The following is a 15,256-nucleotide window of genomic DNA, read 5'->3' as shown; positions in this document are numbered from 1 at the left end:
TTCTCCCTGTGCATGCATGGGTTCTCACCAGGTACTCTGGCTTCCTCCCACAGTCCAAAGACATGCCTGTTAGGTTAATTGGTCACTCTAAATTGCCCTTAGGTGTATGAATGAGTGTGTGCATGGTTGTTTGTGTGTTGCCCTGCGATGGACTGGTGACCTGTCCAGGGTGTATCCTGCCTCTTGCCCATAGATTACTGGAGATAGGCACCAGCTCTCCTGTGACCCACTATGGAATAAGCGGTAGAAAATGACTGACTGACTGGACAGTATTAAAGTTGTAAAGAAAATATGTTTTTTTTAAAAATGGTCAAATAAATCACAGAACAGCTTAATGTTCCATTGACATGTCCGTACAGATAAAACCCTGTTTTCACTGATTTAACACAAACACAAATTATTGTAATTTACTCCCTAAAATCTGTCTAACACTTAATAACACTTAATAATCTTCACAATAGACTCGGTTCACTTATGTAAATAGAGTGGGTTCAATCAGGTAGTGACAAGTTCATTAGTGAAAATATTTTATTTTAAGGCAGGAAAATGGATTCAAACTTGAAACTGTTGCAAAAACAGAGATAAAAAACCAAATATCAGTTTAGGTTAGTTTAAGTTCAGTGATTATTGGCCACAGTTATTATTTTGCTTGTTTAGTTTTTCTACCTCATCCTGCTGTTAATACCTTTGTTTCTCTTCTTTCTACACATCCTTATTTCTGCTCTGCATCTCTATAGGTTCCAGCACTTTCTCTATGTTCAGTAGATGCCTTTCATAAATTTCTTTTCCTCATCCAATTTCCACTGGGACTGTAGGAGTTCTTCCTTTCTTCCTAATAATGACTCTTTGTCATCTAGATTTCCGCTTTGTGTTATTTTAGTCTCTACTGACTGAAGTTCCGTTTTGTTTTCTTCCATTTTAGTCTCGACTCCTTTACGTTTTACTGCAAGCTGCTGTCTCTGGTCCTCCAGTTCCCCTTTCACGTTTTTCATCGTGGCACATAACTGCTTCTCAATGTTTTATAGTTGTTCTATTTTCTTCTGCAGCTCAGCATTCAGCATCAACAGATAAAGTTTAAGACCATGAAGACAAAACAACCAATTTAGCTTTTTACAATATACAGGTCCTTCTCAAAATATTAGCATATTGTGATAAAGTTCATTATTTTACATAATGTAATGTTGAAAATGTAACATTCATATATTTTAGATTCATTGCACACTAACTGAAATATTTCAGGTATTTTATTGTCTTAATACGGATGATTTTGGCATACAGCTCATGAAAACCCAAAATTCCTATCTCACAAAATTAGCATATTTCATCCGACCAATAAAAGAAAAGTGTTTTTTATACAAAAAACGTCAACCTTCAAATAATCATGTACAGTTATGCACTCAATACTTGGTCGGGAATCCTTTTGCAGAAATGACTGCTTCAATGCGGCGTGGCATGGAGGCAATCAGCCTGTGGCACTGCTGAGGTCTTATGGAGGCCCAGGATGCTTCGATAGCGGCCTTTAGCTCATCCAGAGTGTTGGGTCTTGAGTCTCTCAACGTTCTCTTCACAATATCCCACAGATTCTCTATGGGGTTCAGGTCAGGAGAGTTGGCAGGCCAATTGAGCACAGTGATACCATGGTCAGTAAACCATTTACCAGTGGTTTTGGCACTGTGAGCAGGTGCCAGGTCGTGCTGAAAAATGAAATCTTCATCTCCATAAAGCTTTTCAGCAGATGGAAGCATGAAGTGCTCCAAAATCTCCTGATAGCTAGCTGCATTGACCCTGCCCTTGATAAAACACAGTGGACCAACACCAGCAGCTGACACGGCACCCCAGACCATCACTGACTGTGGGTACTTGACACTGGACTTCTGGCATTTTGGCATTTCCTTCTCCCCAGTCTTCCTCCAGACTCTGGCACCTTGATTTCCGAATGACATGCAGAATTTGCTTTCATCCGAAAAAAGTACTTTGGACCACTGAGCAACAGTCCAGTGCTGCTTCTCTGTAGCCCAGGTCAGGCGCTTCTGCCGCTGTTTCTGGTTCAAAAGTGGCTTGACCTGGGGAATGCGGCACCTGTAGCCCATTTCCTGCACACGCCTGTGCACGGTGGCTCTGGATGTTTCTACTCCAGACTCAGTCCACTGCTTCCGCAGGTCTCCCAAGGTCTTGAATCGGCCCTTCTCCACAATCTTACTCAGCCACACTTTTTCCTTCCCACAGACTTCCCACTGAGGTGCCTTGATACAGCACTCTAGGAACAGCCTATTCGTTCAGAAATTTCTTTCTGTGTCTTACCCTCTTGCTTGAGGGTGTCAATAGTGGCCTTCTGGACAGCAGTCAGGTCGGCAGTCTTACCCATGATTGGGGTTTTGAGTGATGAACCAGGCTGGGAGTTTTAAAGGCCTCAGGAATCTTTTGCAGGTGTTTAGAGTTACCTCGTTGATTCAGATGATTAGGTTCATAGCTCGTTTAGAGACCCTTTTAATGATATGCTAATTTTGTGAGATAGGAATTTTGGGTTTTCATGAGCTGTATGCCAAAATCATCCGTATTAAGACAATAAAAGACCTGAAATATTTCAGTTAGTGTGCAATGAATCTAAAATATATGAATGTTAAATTTTCATCATGACATTATGGAAAATAATGAACTTTATCACAATATGCTAATTTTTTGAGAAGGACCTGTATTGTCCAGGTTGTTTTTATTTCTAAATTGTATTCCATCACAAATAGGAGTTCAACAACTCAGATAGAATGGTTTACTTTGGGCATAATTTGAGAAAAATTCAGACCAGTGGATGTGTAGAAAATTCATTAGCAGTTATTTTCACTTTGATTCTGTTGGTATGTGTTTACTGTGACCCTGTCAGACTTCAGAAAGTGCCTGTTATATTGTCTAATGCATCCACTGCATTCATACCAGATTAAACCACATCATTGGTCTGGGTGAATAAATCCATGTCTGTTCTAAACATCCTCATTTCTGGATCTTATATAGTTATCTGAATCTGTATCTACTTCACCAATTTCATTATGTTCAGTTTTCTTTCTTTCATCTAAATTAACCCATAAATGTAAAGAACAGCATTAATACATCACCTGTCATTAACTAAGGAATCCACCACTACAAATATTTCATTTTAACTTACATTTACATTTTTTTATTTAAATTTTTCTCTTTTTCAATCTTTGAACCTTTAAGTTGTCTTCTGACTTTACTTTGTTTTTTCTCCATTTCCTTCTTCATTTCAATCATTGTGGTATTTAACTGCTTCTTGTAGTTTTGTAGTTGTTCTATTTTCCTCTGCAGCTTAGAATTCTCACCTATTAAAAATGAATAAAGTTTTAGACCACAGAGAAAAAAACTATTTAATAAAACTTTTTGTAATTCATTGTCAGGCTTGTCTTAGCATCTAAAGTGTATTTTATTATAAAAATAATCGAGTACCATGTCAACTTCTCATATAGAATAGTCTGACTTTTTCCAAATAAATTACACAAATTTTAATAGCACAGAAAAATGTGACACACAACATGCAAAAAATCCAGTACAGTCATTTGTATTTCTGATCCAAACTCTTCTTCTGTATTAAATTGTACTTGGTGCAAAAATAAGTTGCAATGCAACTGTATGAGGTGTTTTTATACTTTAGTTTTTTTTTTATCCTATTTTTATTGGTTTTATGGGTGTCATCAGAATTTATTTAGTTTGTTTTTACCCTTTTGTGAAGCATTTTGTTCATCGTTGTTGTTAAATGTGCTATATAAATAAAATTGACATTGACATTTTCTCTTCAATTGCTGTTTATCAGTAATTTTGTGTTCTTTCTATAAATTCATCTGAAAATGTTCAACTCCAATAACTTTCTTCTTTGTGAATTTTAAGTCCTTTATTCAGGAAGTTGTCTTTTGACTTCACCTTCTTTTTTCTCCATTTCCTTCTTCAATTCATCTATTTTGGTCTTTCACGGCTTCTCATTGTTTTGTAATTGTTCTATTTTCCTCTGCAGCTCAGCATTCTCACCTGTTGAAAATAGATCAACTTTAAAACCACAGAGAAAAAAATAATCCAATGAAACGTTTTGCAATTAATTGTCCAGCTTGTCTCAGTTTCTAAATTGTACTCCATAACAAAATAACTAAGCATGGGTTCAGCTTCTTAAATATAACGGTGTGACTTTTACTGAATAAATTACACACATTTTAATACCACAAAAGATTTGATTGAAAACACGGATCAATCCACTATAGTCATTTATAATTCCTCTCACAACTGCTTTGAAACGTTAAACTGTACTTTGCACAAAATATGTTACAATTCAACCAGATAAAGGTCAGTTTTATTTGGACCTAATTGGACACACATGCAAACCAAAGACATATGCCAATGTCTGTTCATACATCCTCATTTATGGATCTTATCTAGTTATCTGAATATGTATCTACTTCACCAACAATGTTTAGTTGCTGCCTCTCAGTAAATTCTTTCTCTCATCCAAGTTAATCCATAAATGTAAAAAACAGCACTAATATATGCCCTGTCATAAACTGAGGAATCCAATACTTCATCTATTTCATTTTAATTTACATTTAATTTCACTGACTTTCGGTTTTTCTCATTTTCAATCATCGAACCTTTAAGTTGTCTTTTGACTATACTTTGTTTTTTCTCCATTTTCTTCTTCATTTCAATCATTGTGGTATTTTATTGCTTCTCGTAGTTTTGTAGTTGTTCTATTTTCCTCTGCACCTTAGAATTCTCACCTATTAAAAATGAATAAAGTTTTAGACCACAGAGAAAAAAACGATTTAATAAAACTTTTTTGTAATTCATTGTCAGGCTTGTCTTAGCATCTAAAGTGTATTTTATTATAAAAATAATCGAGTACCATGTCAACTTCTCATATAGAATGGTCTGACTTTTTCCAAATAAATTACACAAATTTTAATAGCACAGAAAAATGTGACACACAACATGCAAACATCCAGTACAGTCATTTGTATTTCTGATCCAAACTCTTATTCTGTATTAAATTGTACTTGGTGCAAAAATAAGTTGCAATGCAACTGCATGAGGTGTTTTTATACTTTAGTTTTTTGTAATCTTATTTTTATTGGTTTTATGGGTGTCATCAGAATTTATTTAGTTTATTTTTACCCTTTTGTGAAGCCCTTTGTTCATCATTGTTGTTGTTAAATGTGCTATATAGATAAAATTAACATTGACATTTCCTCTTCAAATGCTGTTTATAAGTAATTTTCTGTTCTTTCTATAGATTCATCTGAAAATGTTTTCTATTGTATTAATGTTCAACTCCAATAACTTCCTTCTTTACTGATTTTAAGTCCATTATTCAGCAAGTTGTCTTTTGACTTCACCTTCTCCATTTCCTTCTTCACTTCATCTATTGTGGTCTTTAACTGCTTCTCATTGTTTTTTAGTTGCTCTATTTTCCTTTTTAAGTTGTCTTTTGACTACTTTGTTTTTTTCTCCAGTTCCTTCTTCATTTCATTCATTGTGGTATATATAACTGCTCCTAGTTTTGTAATTGTTCTATTTTCCTCTTCAGCTCAGCATTTTCTCCTTTTGTTACAAATAGATATAAATGTTATTACCACAAAAATCTGCATATGAAAATTCCTCTACAAAGCAGTCAAAGGTTTTAGAACTACATAAACTGTACTCAGGTAAAAAGTAAACATTTAGTGGCAATTTAACAAGAGGAATTGTCCCATGTTAACATAATTTGCTAACCAGTGATGGATATAGAAAGGATTGAGTTCATAATGGTATGATTGTACGGAACAGACATACAGGGGTTGGACAATGAAACTGAAACACCTGGTTTTAGACCACAATAATTTATTAGTATGGTGTAGGGCCTCCTTTTGCGGCCAATACAGTGTCAATTCGTCTTGGGAATGACATATACAAGTCCTGCACAGTGGTCAGAGGGATTTTAAGCCATTCTTCTTGCAGGATAGTGGCCAGGTCACTATGTGATACTGGTGGAGGAAAACGTTTCCTGACTCGCTTCTCCAAAACACCCCAAAGTGGCTCAATAATATTTAGATCTGGTGACTGTGCAGGCCATGGGAGATGTTCAACTTCACTTTCCTGTTCATCAAACCAATCTTTCACCAGTCTTGCTGTGTGTATTGGTGCATTGTCATCCTGGTACACGGCACCGCCTTCAGGATACAATGTCTGAACCATTGGATGCACATGGTTCTCAAGAATGGTTTGGTAGTCCTTGGCAGCCCATCTAGCACAAGTATTGGGCCAGGGGAATGCCATGATATGGCAGCCCAAACTATCACTGATCCACCCCCATGCTTCACTATGGGCATGCAACAGTCTGGGTGGTACGCTTCTTTGGGGCTTCTCCACACCGTAACTCTCCCGGATGTGGGGAAAACAGTAAAGGAGGACTCATCACAGAACAATACATGTTTCACATTGTCCACAGCCCAAGATTTGCGCTCCTTGCACCATTGAAACCGACGTTTGGCATTGGCATGAATGACCAAAGGTTTGGCTATAGCAGCCCGGCCGTTTATATTGACCCTGCGGAGCTCCCGATGGACAGTTCTGGTGGAAACAGGAGAGTTGAGATGCACATTTAATTCTGCCGTGATTTGGGCAGCCGTGGATTTATGTTTTTTGGATACAATCCGAGTTAGCACCCGAACATCCCTTTCAGACAACTTCCTCTTGCGTCCACAGTTAGTCCTGTTGGATGTGGTTCGTCCTTCTTGGTGGTATACTGACATTACCCTGGATTGTGTGTACTTGCTGTCTTGGTCACAGATGTGCCAGTAAGATGTGCAACAACAATTTGTCCTCTTTTGAACTCTGGTATGTCACCCATAATGTTGTGTGCAATTCAATATTTTGAGCAAAACTGTGCTCTTACCCTACTAATTGAACCTTCACACTCTGATCTTACTGGTTCAATGTGCAATCAAGGAAGACTGGCTACCAGGCTGGTCCAATTTAGCCATGAAACCTCCCACACTAAAATGAAAGGTGTTTCAGTTTCATTGTCCAACCCCTGTATATTATCAGTCTGCAGTAACCTTGACAGTCAGTAAATACAGTGATTGAAGGTCAGCAGTCACGGTAGATACTTTCTAGTTATATTAGACACTGTACTACTGTCATTCCCTGCACTTAATGAAGCCCACAGCTCAACCAAATTGAGAATTTAAAGGTTGGTTTATATTTTATGAATTATAACTTCTCATGTTTGAGCCCCTGTTAAACCCAGATCAGAACCTGAAACTCTTGGAATTGCCACAAAATCCCCCAACACTCAAGCTCCATTTTAGGCCAGAGACCTTTTTGCTCCTTATGTTCCCAGCAGATCACTTCACTGGCAGACAACAGGTTTACTGGTTGTTCCATCTTACGGGAGGTAGATCTTTCAGTTATCAGGTTTCTCTCCTGATCAAGGCTTGGTTTCCTTTGACAGAAGATCTCTTGTCAACTGGCATCATAAACTTAACTTGATTACAATTTAGTATAACTAGGACTGAATTAAAATATCCGCCTGTATGATTAGATTGATCTGATTATATATTTTTGCACATTAATGGAACCTGTTTATATCAGTAATATCAGGATCTGTGCTTTGTCTGTTTGTTTGGTGGCTTTACTGTGCTTAGTCCCTAGATGGCGTGGAACCTGGAGGAGAGGTGACAGGTGTTCTTCATTCCCTTGATTACCTACTGAGGAGTATATCAGGAGGAGGCTGCCAGCAACTCACTGCCAGCAAATATTTGTAAAATAATGGAAAAAATGATTAATAATAGATTAACATATTATTTAAATATTAATGGATATATATCTAGAAATCAAAATGGGTTTAGAAAAGGGAGAAGCACAAATGACTCTGGATTATGTTTAGAATATGAAATTAGGAGAGCACAAATAAACAAAGAAAATGTAGTAGCTGTATTTTTTGATATAGAAAAAGCATATGACATGATGTGGGTTGAAGGATTATTAATTAAATTAAATAAAATGGGTATTACTGGAAAAATGTTTAACTGGATTAAAGATTTTTTATCAAATAGAACAATACAAGTAAGAATTGGTCAAGAATTGTCAGATAAATATATAATAGATAATGGTACTCCTCAAGGAAGTATTATAAGTCCGTTATTGTTTTCTATAATGATAAATGATGTATTTAAAAATATTGGTAAGGACGTCGGTTGCTCACTATTTGCAGATGATGGAGCTATATGGAAAAGGGGTCGTAATATCAAATTTATTGAAAAGAAAATACAGGATGAGATTATTAGAATAGAACAATGGGCAAATCAATGGGGATTTAAATTCTCAGTGGAAAAAACAAAACTAATGGTGTTTACACAGAAAAGGAAAAGAGAAAATATCAAACTAAAATTATACAATCAAGTTTTAGAACAAGTAAAAAATATAAAATTTTTAGGTATATGGTTTGATGAAAAAATTATATGGAAAGTACATATAGAAAAAATCATAGATAAATGCAAAAGAATATTAAACATTATGAGATGTATGGCTGGTATTGATTGGGGAGCAGATCGAACATCATTAAAAAGAATTTATACAGGATTAATTAGATCAAATATTGATTATGGAAGTATAATTTATGGATCAGCAGCAAACACTCATCTTATAAAATTAGACAATATACAACATCAAGCTTTAAGAATTTGTACAGGAGCAATCAGAACCAGTCCAATAGCAGCACTTCAGGTAGAGATGGGAGAGATGCCACTAGATTTAAGAAGGAAACAGTTAGCATTAAATTACTGGATAAATTTACAAGGCAATAATCCGGATCATCCCACACGTGATATTTTAAAACCATGCTGGGAAAAAGAAAAAAAAACAAGTTAAGAGTTTTGGTTGGATTATCAATAATATAGCAGAAAAATTTCAAATATATGAAAAAGAAATAAGTTTAATGTTGCCTTTGCCAGTAGTGCCACCGTGGCTGTTACCAGAAGCAGTGGTGGATATGGCATTGATGGAAAAGAAAAAGGATCCAAAATGTAGATTAGATTCAAGTATAATACAAGAATATATAAACAATTACTATCATTATGTCCAGATTTACACAGACGCATCAAAAACAGATGAAAAAATAGGAGTAGCATTTGTAATACCAGAATTTAAAATAAAAGTAGGAAAAAGAATTACAGATGGATTATCAGTATATTCAGGAGAATTATTAGCAATATTGTTAGCAGTGCAGTGGGTGGAGGATATAAAACCATTAAAAACAATAATTTGTTCAGACTCAAGTTCAGCATTATTAAGTTTAAAACATAATCATTCAGAGGGTAGACCAGACATTTTGTTGGAAATAAAACATACTTTATTTAGAATACAAAGAATGGGATTAATATTAGTGTTTTTATGGGTACCAGCACATGTAGGAGTTGGAGGGAATGAGAAGGCGGACAGGATAGCAAAGAAGGCAACACAAAACAACATTAGCTTTATAATAAATATTAGTAGGTCAGAGGCAAGAAATATAATTAAACAGAGAATCAGGAAAGAGTGGCAAAAAAGGTGGGATGAAGAAAAGAAAGGAAGATGGTTTTACAGAATCAACAAGATAGTAGGAGAAGTAAGAACAGGAAGAAGGAGTAGAAAAGAGGAAAGATTAATTACAAGATTAAGACTAGGACATACAGGACTTAATTCTACATTGTTCAAGATAAAGAAACATAATACAGGAAAATGTGATTATTGTGGAGAGGAGGAAACAATAGAACATGTAATATTGAAGTGTCAGAAATATGAACAAGAAAGAACAATTTTAAGGAGAGAATTTGTAGGTATTAAAGAAAATTTTATATTGAGAGATACTTTGCAAAGAAGTTTAGGTAGCAAACATATTCAAATTATAATTAGATTTTTCAAAAGCACTAAATTAATAAATAAAATTTGATTGTTGTAATAGTAAATAAGATTTAAAACCATGAAGAACCACACTCCATACCAGTTGGTGGCGGTAATGCACATCTTCAAGTTATTTGCCAACTGCCAAAAAACAACACAGAAGAAGAAGAACTCACTGCCAGAGTGTTGTCCCTTAGTGGTACAGCTCCAGCCACATTACCTTGTATTGTTCTTGCCTTGAACTTTTAGTCATTTGAATTTTGTTACCTTGCAGGATTACCAGAACTTGACCTTGCCTTGTCGTGTGGAACTCTGCCTGGAGTAACAACTTCTGGAAAGAAGCTATCCAGCTCCATGAGCAAAGACTCTAACCACTCATTACTTCATTTGACCTCACCGGTTGGCAGCCTCCTGAATTCTTCGCTCCTTGGATTACCACTCAAGAACCCTGTCCACCCTCCTCCTTCCACTGCGCCAACTTCTGAAAACCCTGGACCGTCTTATCATTCTGGCACACCATTATCCACCATCATCTACCTCACGGGTAAACAACTATTTGGTCTCTCTGCTCCTCCACTCTCTGGTGGATCATTCCATCAACCCAGTAAGGCTGAATTATTATTCTTCAGTTTTTGACCATGAGTATTCCCTGCTTACCATCCTGTTTATTTTTACAGTTGGTTTCCCGGTTCCAGTTTCCCTGCCCACGTCACTGCACTGTAAATAAACACTTTACCGTAAAACTTTGTCTCCTGAATTGCTTTCTGCATGTGGGTCATATCTGGTAAAAACCAATATGACAGAACACTCTGGCCAACCAGACCCAGCAGAAGCATTCAGGAGAACTCTATCTGAACAACATCACCAAATCACAACACATGATTCTTCTTTCCATTCTCTGTTTGAACAGCAGAAACAGACCAATCAGCAGATTGAACAACTAGCCTCCTGGTTACAGCACACCTTTAGTAATTTCTCCACCCTGGCAGTAGAGGGCGCTTCAGCCTCTCCGGTTTCCCAGCAACTTCCGCACTCACGTATTGTCACTTCCCCAAATCCTGAAAAATTTTCTGGTGAGAAAGAAGATTGTAAGGGCTTCCTTCTACAATGCACTTTAGTTTTCAATCGCTCCCCACAATCTTTCCCACATGATTCAGTTAAGATTTCTTTTGTACTAGGGTTACTTTCTGGAATGGCCTTGAGATGGGCAGAGTCCCGTTTTTCTAACTGTTTAGAATTTGGTTGCATTTTCCTGAATTTGAGGAGGGGTTTCGACAGGTTTTCTCTAGTGAGAAAGATTTAACTGCTAATGTTCGAAGTCTATGGTCGATTAAACAGAGAGACCCGTCTGTTGCTGAGTTTTCCATTGATTTTCGCACCCTGGCTGCAGCTTCTGGATGGAATGACTGTGTTCTTAGAGCTGCTTTTTTCCAGTCTTTAAATGAATCATTAAAGGATGAGTTGGCATTAGTCGACGAGCCTAAGACTTTGAATGGGTTAATCAAGTTAGCCGTCAGATTAGATAACAGAATGAGAGAAAGAAAAAGATCTCGATTAGAACGGAGTGCAGTTAGGACTCATTTCTCTAGCTCTACACCTGAAACTATTCGCTCCACTTCTGCCTCGCAGAATTCGGGCGAACTCAGCTTTCCCCTGAGGAAAGACTGAGACGCCGCCAATCAAATCAGTGTTTTTACTGTGGCTCAACTGATCATTTTCTCGCAAACTGTCCTATTCATCCTTCGGGACCAAAAGGCCAGGTCCGTCAGTAAGTGAGGGGATACTGACGGACCGTCCTCTTACCCCCAGACTTAGTTTGCCTGCCACATTCATTTCTCACCGCCCTTTTCAGAATCTTGACTCCAATAGCGACCAGAACCTTATTGATCAGAGGTTAGTTGTTGAAGCTAAAATTGAGACTGAGCCACTCCCCATACCTCAGTCTGTTTCTTCATTAGACGGGAAAAGATTACCCCGAGTCTCACAAGAACCAAACCGTTGACATTAATCCTTTCGGGAAATTATAGGGAAGAGATTTCTTTTTCGGTGTTTCCCATAGCCTTGAATTCATTAGTTTTGGGTTTTCCTTGGCTCAAGAAACATAACCCTCACGTTAACTGGGCAGAAAGCCATATTGAATCCTGGTCCACTAACTGTCTTTCCTCTTGTTTACAGTCAGCAGTAGCTTCATTTCCCTCTGAGTCAGATTCCGCAGATAACGAGATATTCAATCTCACTAACGTTCCTCCAGAGTACCATGACCTCAGGTTAGTTTTCAGCAAATCCAAAGCTTTGTCTTTACCTCCACATAGACCCTATGCCTGTGCAATAAATTTGCTTCCCGGTGCCCCTCTGCCTTCCAGTAGGCTTTACCATATCTCAGGACCAGAAAGAAAAGTTATGGAGGATTATATTAATGAGGCTCTGGAGACAGGATTAATTTGCCCCTCTTCATCCCCACTCGGAGCTGGGTTTTTCTTTGTGGGGAAAAAAGATGGCTCTCTACGCCCTTGTATTGACTATAGGGGGTTAAACCAAATTACAGTCAAAAACAAATATCCACTTCCTCTTCAGTCCTCAGCTTTTGAACCAGTTCACGGTTCAACTATTTTTTCTAAGTTAGATCTCCGTAACGCCTACCATTTAGTTAGGATCCGCCAGGGGGATGAGTGGAAGACCGCTTTCAAAAACCCGTTGGGAAATTTTGAATATCTGGTTATGCCATTTGGATTAAGCAATGAACATTTTTGTTTTTGTCTACCTGGATGACATCCTGATCTACTCTAAAGACATTAAAGAACACACCCGTCACGTCCGGCCGAGAAATGTGAATTCCACAAGACTTCAATTACATTTTTGGGTTACATCCTGGAGGGTGGACAGGTCCGCTCGGATCCTGAAAAGATCAAGGTCGTGCTGGAGTGGTCTGTTCCAGACTCTCGCAAGCAGCTACAACGGTTCCTTGGATTTGCAAACTTTTATCGGCGATTCATTAAGGACTTTAGTTTAATCGCCGCACCACTCACTGCCTTGACCTCCATAAACATCGTGCTTTCCTGGACACCCGAAGCTGACAAGGCTTTTCAGACATTAAAAGAGGTTTTCTCAAACACCCATTCTTGTTCATCCCGATTCTTCCAGACAGTTTATTTTGGAGGTAGACGCCTCAAATACAGGTGTTGGGGCCGTACTATCTCAGCAGTCAGCCACAGATGGAAAACTCCACCCATGCGTTTTTTTTCCCGTCGTCTCACTAACACAGAAAGGAATTATGACGTGGGGGACAGGGAGCTGCTAGCTATTAAGCTAGATCTCGAAGAGTGGAGACATTGGCTGGAGGGAGCTAAGCACCCTAGTTTAGTATGGACCGATCACAAAAATCTGGCCTACTTGCAAACGGCCAAGAGACTGATCCACCGCCAATCACGTTGGTCATTGATTTTCTCTTGTTTTGATCTCTCCATTTCTTGCAGATCAGGCTCCAAGAACGTCAAGCCGGATGCTCTTTCCCGGCTTCATTGACCAGATTCCACCGAGAAAGAGACCAAACCCATTGTGCCGTCCCATTGGACCTTTGGAGCTTTAGTTTGGGAGATAGAGGACCTCATTGACAATGCCCAACAAACCGGACCCTGGGACTGGTCCTCCCAACAGGAAGTATGTACCTACCTCTGTTAGGTTTAGGCTCATCCGCTGGTTTCACACCGCCAAATTCTCAGGACACCCAGGGGTTAGCAGAACCATATCACTCATTTGAAGACAATTTTGGTGGCCATCTCTTCATAAAGATGTTACTGAGTATGTACAGGCTTGTTCGGTATGTGCCAGACAAAAATCGAGCAACCAGCCTCCCCATGGTTTACTTCAGCCTCTCAGTACACCCAAACACCCTTGGTCTCACATCGCTCTTGATTTTGTTACAGGTTTATCCATATCAAAAGGGAATACAGTCATTCTCACCATTGTTGACTGTTTTTCTAAGTCTTGCCATCTGGTACCTTTAAAAAAGCTCCCATCTGCTTTTCGTACTGCCCAGCTGTTGGTTCAGCATGTTTTTCGCCTTCATGGCATACCTCAGGACATTTTGTCAGACCGTGGTCCTCAATTTATTTATCGTGTTTGGAAACAGTTTTGTTTGGCTCTCGGAGCCAATGTTTCCCTGACTTCTGGTTATCATCCCCAATCTAATGGGCAGATTGAACGCATGAACCAACAGATGGAGTCCATTCTCAGATGCATGACCACAACTGAACCACTTGACTGGTGTGTTTTTCTTCCCTGGGTAGAATATGCAATTAATTCACAAATCTCATCCGCAACAGGCCTCTCACCCTTTGAGATTTCCCTGGGTTATCAACCTTCTTTGTTTTCCCGCTGATGAAAAACACATTGGTATAGCATCCGTTTGGCACCACATACGCCGTTGTAAACGGATCTGGGGATATGCAACCAGAGGTCTCCTTTGTACAGCAGACCAGAACAAGAAGTACGTTGACCGTAGACGGCGGCCTGCGCCAACGTACCAGCCTGGCCAAAAGGTTTGATTGTCCTCCCGAGACATTCCATTGAAGGCTATGTCCAAAAAACTGTCTCCTCGTTTAATTGGCCCTTATACTATTGACTCAGTCGTCAGCCCCTCTGCTCTATGTCTGCGTCTGCCTTCCAGTTTATGTATTCATCCTGTTTTTCATGTCTCACAAGTCAAACCTTTCATTTCCACGACGGATCATTGACTCCCGTCGACGAGGTAGCGGATGGCAGTATCTCGTCGACTGGGAGGGGTATGGTCCAGAGGATCGTTCGTGGGTGCCCCGGTCGTTTATCTGTGATCCATCATTGATCTCAGATTTTGTTTGTCCTTCCACATCTTCTGCACCGCCAGGGGGCGGTCGTTGACGGGGGAGTAATGTCAGGATCTGTGCTTTGTCTGTTTGTTTGCTGCCTTTACTGTACTTAGCCCCTAGATGATGTGGAACCTGGAGGAGAGGTGACAGGTGTTCTTCATTCCCTTGATTACCTACTGAGGAGTATATTAGGAGGAGGCTGCCACCAACTCACTGCCAGAGTGTTGTCCCTTAGTAGTAGAGCTCAAGCCACATTACCTTGTCTTGTTCTTGCCTTGAGCTTTTAGTCATTTGAATTTTGTTACCTTGCAGGATTACCAGAACCTGACCTTGCCTTGTCGTGTGGAACTCTGCCTGGAGTAACAACTTCTGGAAAGAAGCTATCCAGCTCCATGAGCAAAGACTCTAACCACTCGTTACTTCATTGGACCTCACCGGTTGGCAGCCTCCTGAATTCTTCGCTCCTTGGATTACCACTCAAGAACCCTGTCCACCCTCCT

This window comes from Girardinichthys multiradiatus, chromosome 14 (genome assembly GCF_021462225.1).
Source record: "Girardinichthys multiradiatus isolate DD_20200921_A chromosome 14, DD_fGirMul_XY1, whole genome shotgun sequence".
NCBI lineage: Eukaryota > Metazoa > Chordata > Actinopteri > Cyprinodontiformes > Goodeidae > Girardinichthys > Girardinichthys multiradiatus.
This window is presented reverse-complemented; position numbering follows the sequence as displayed.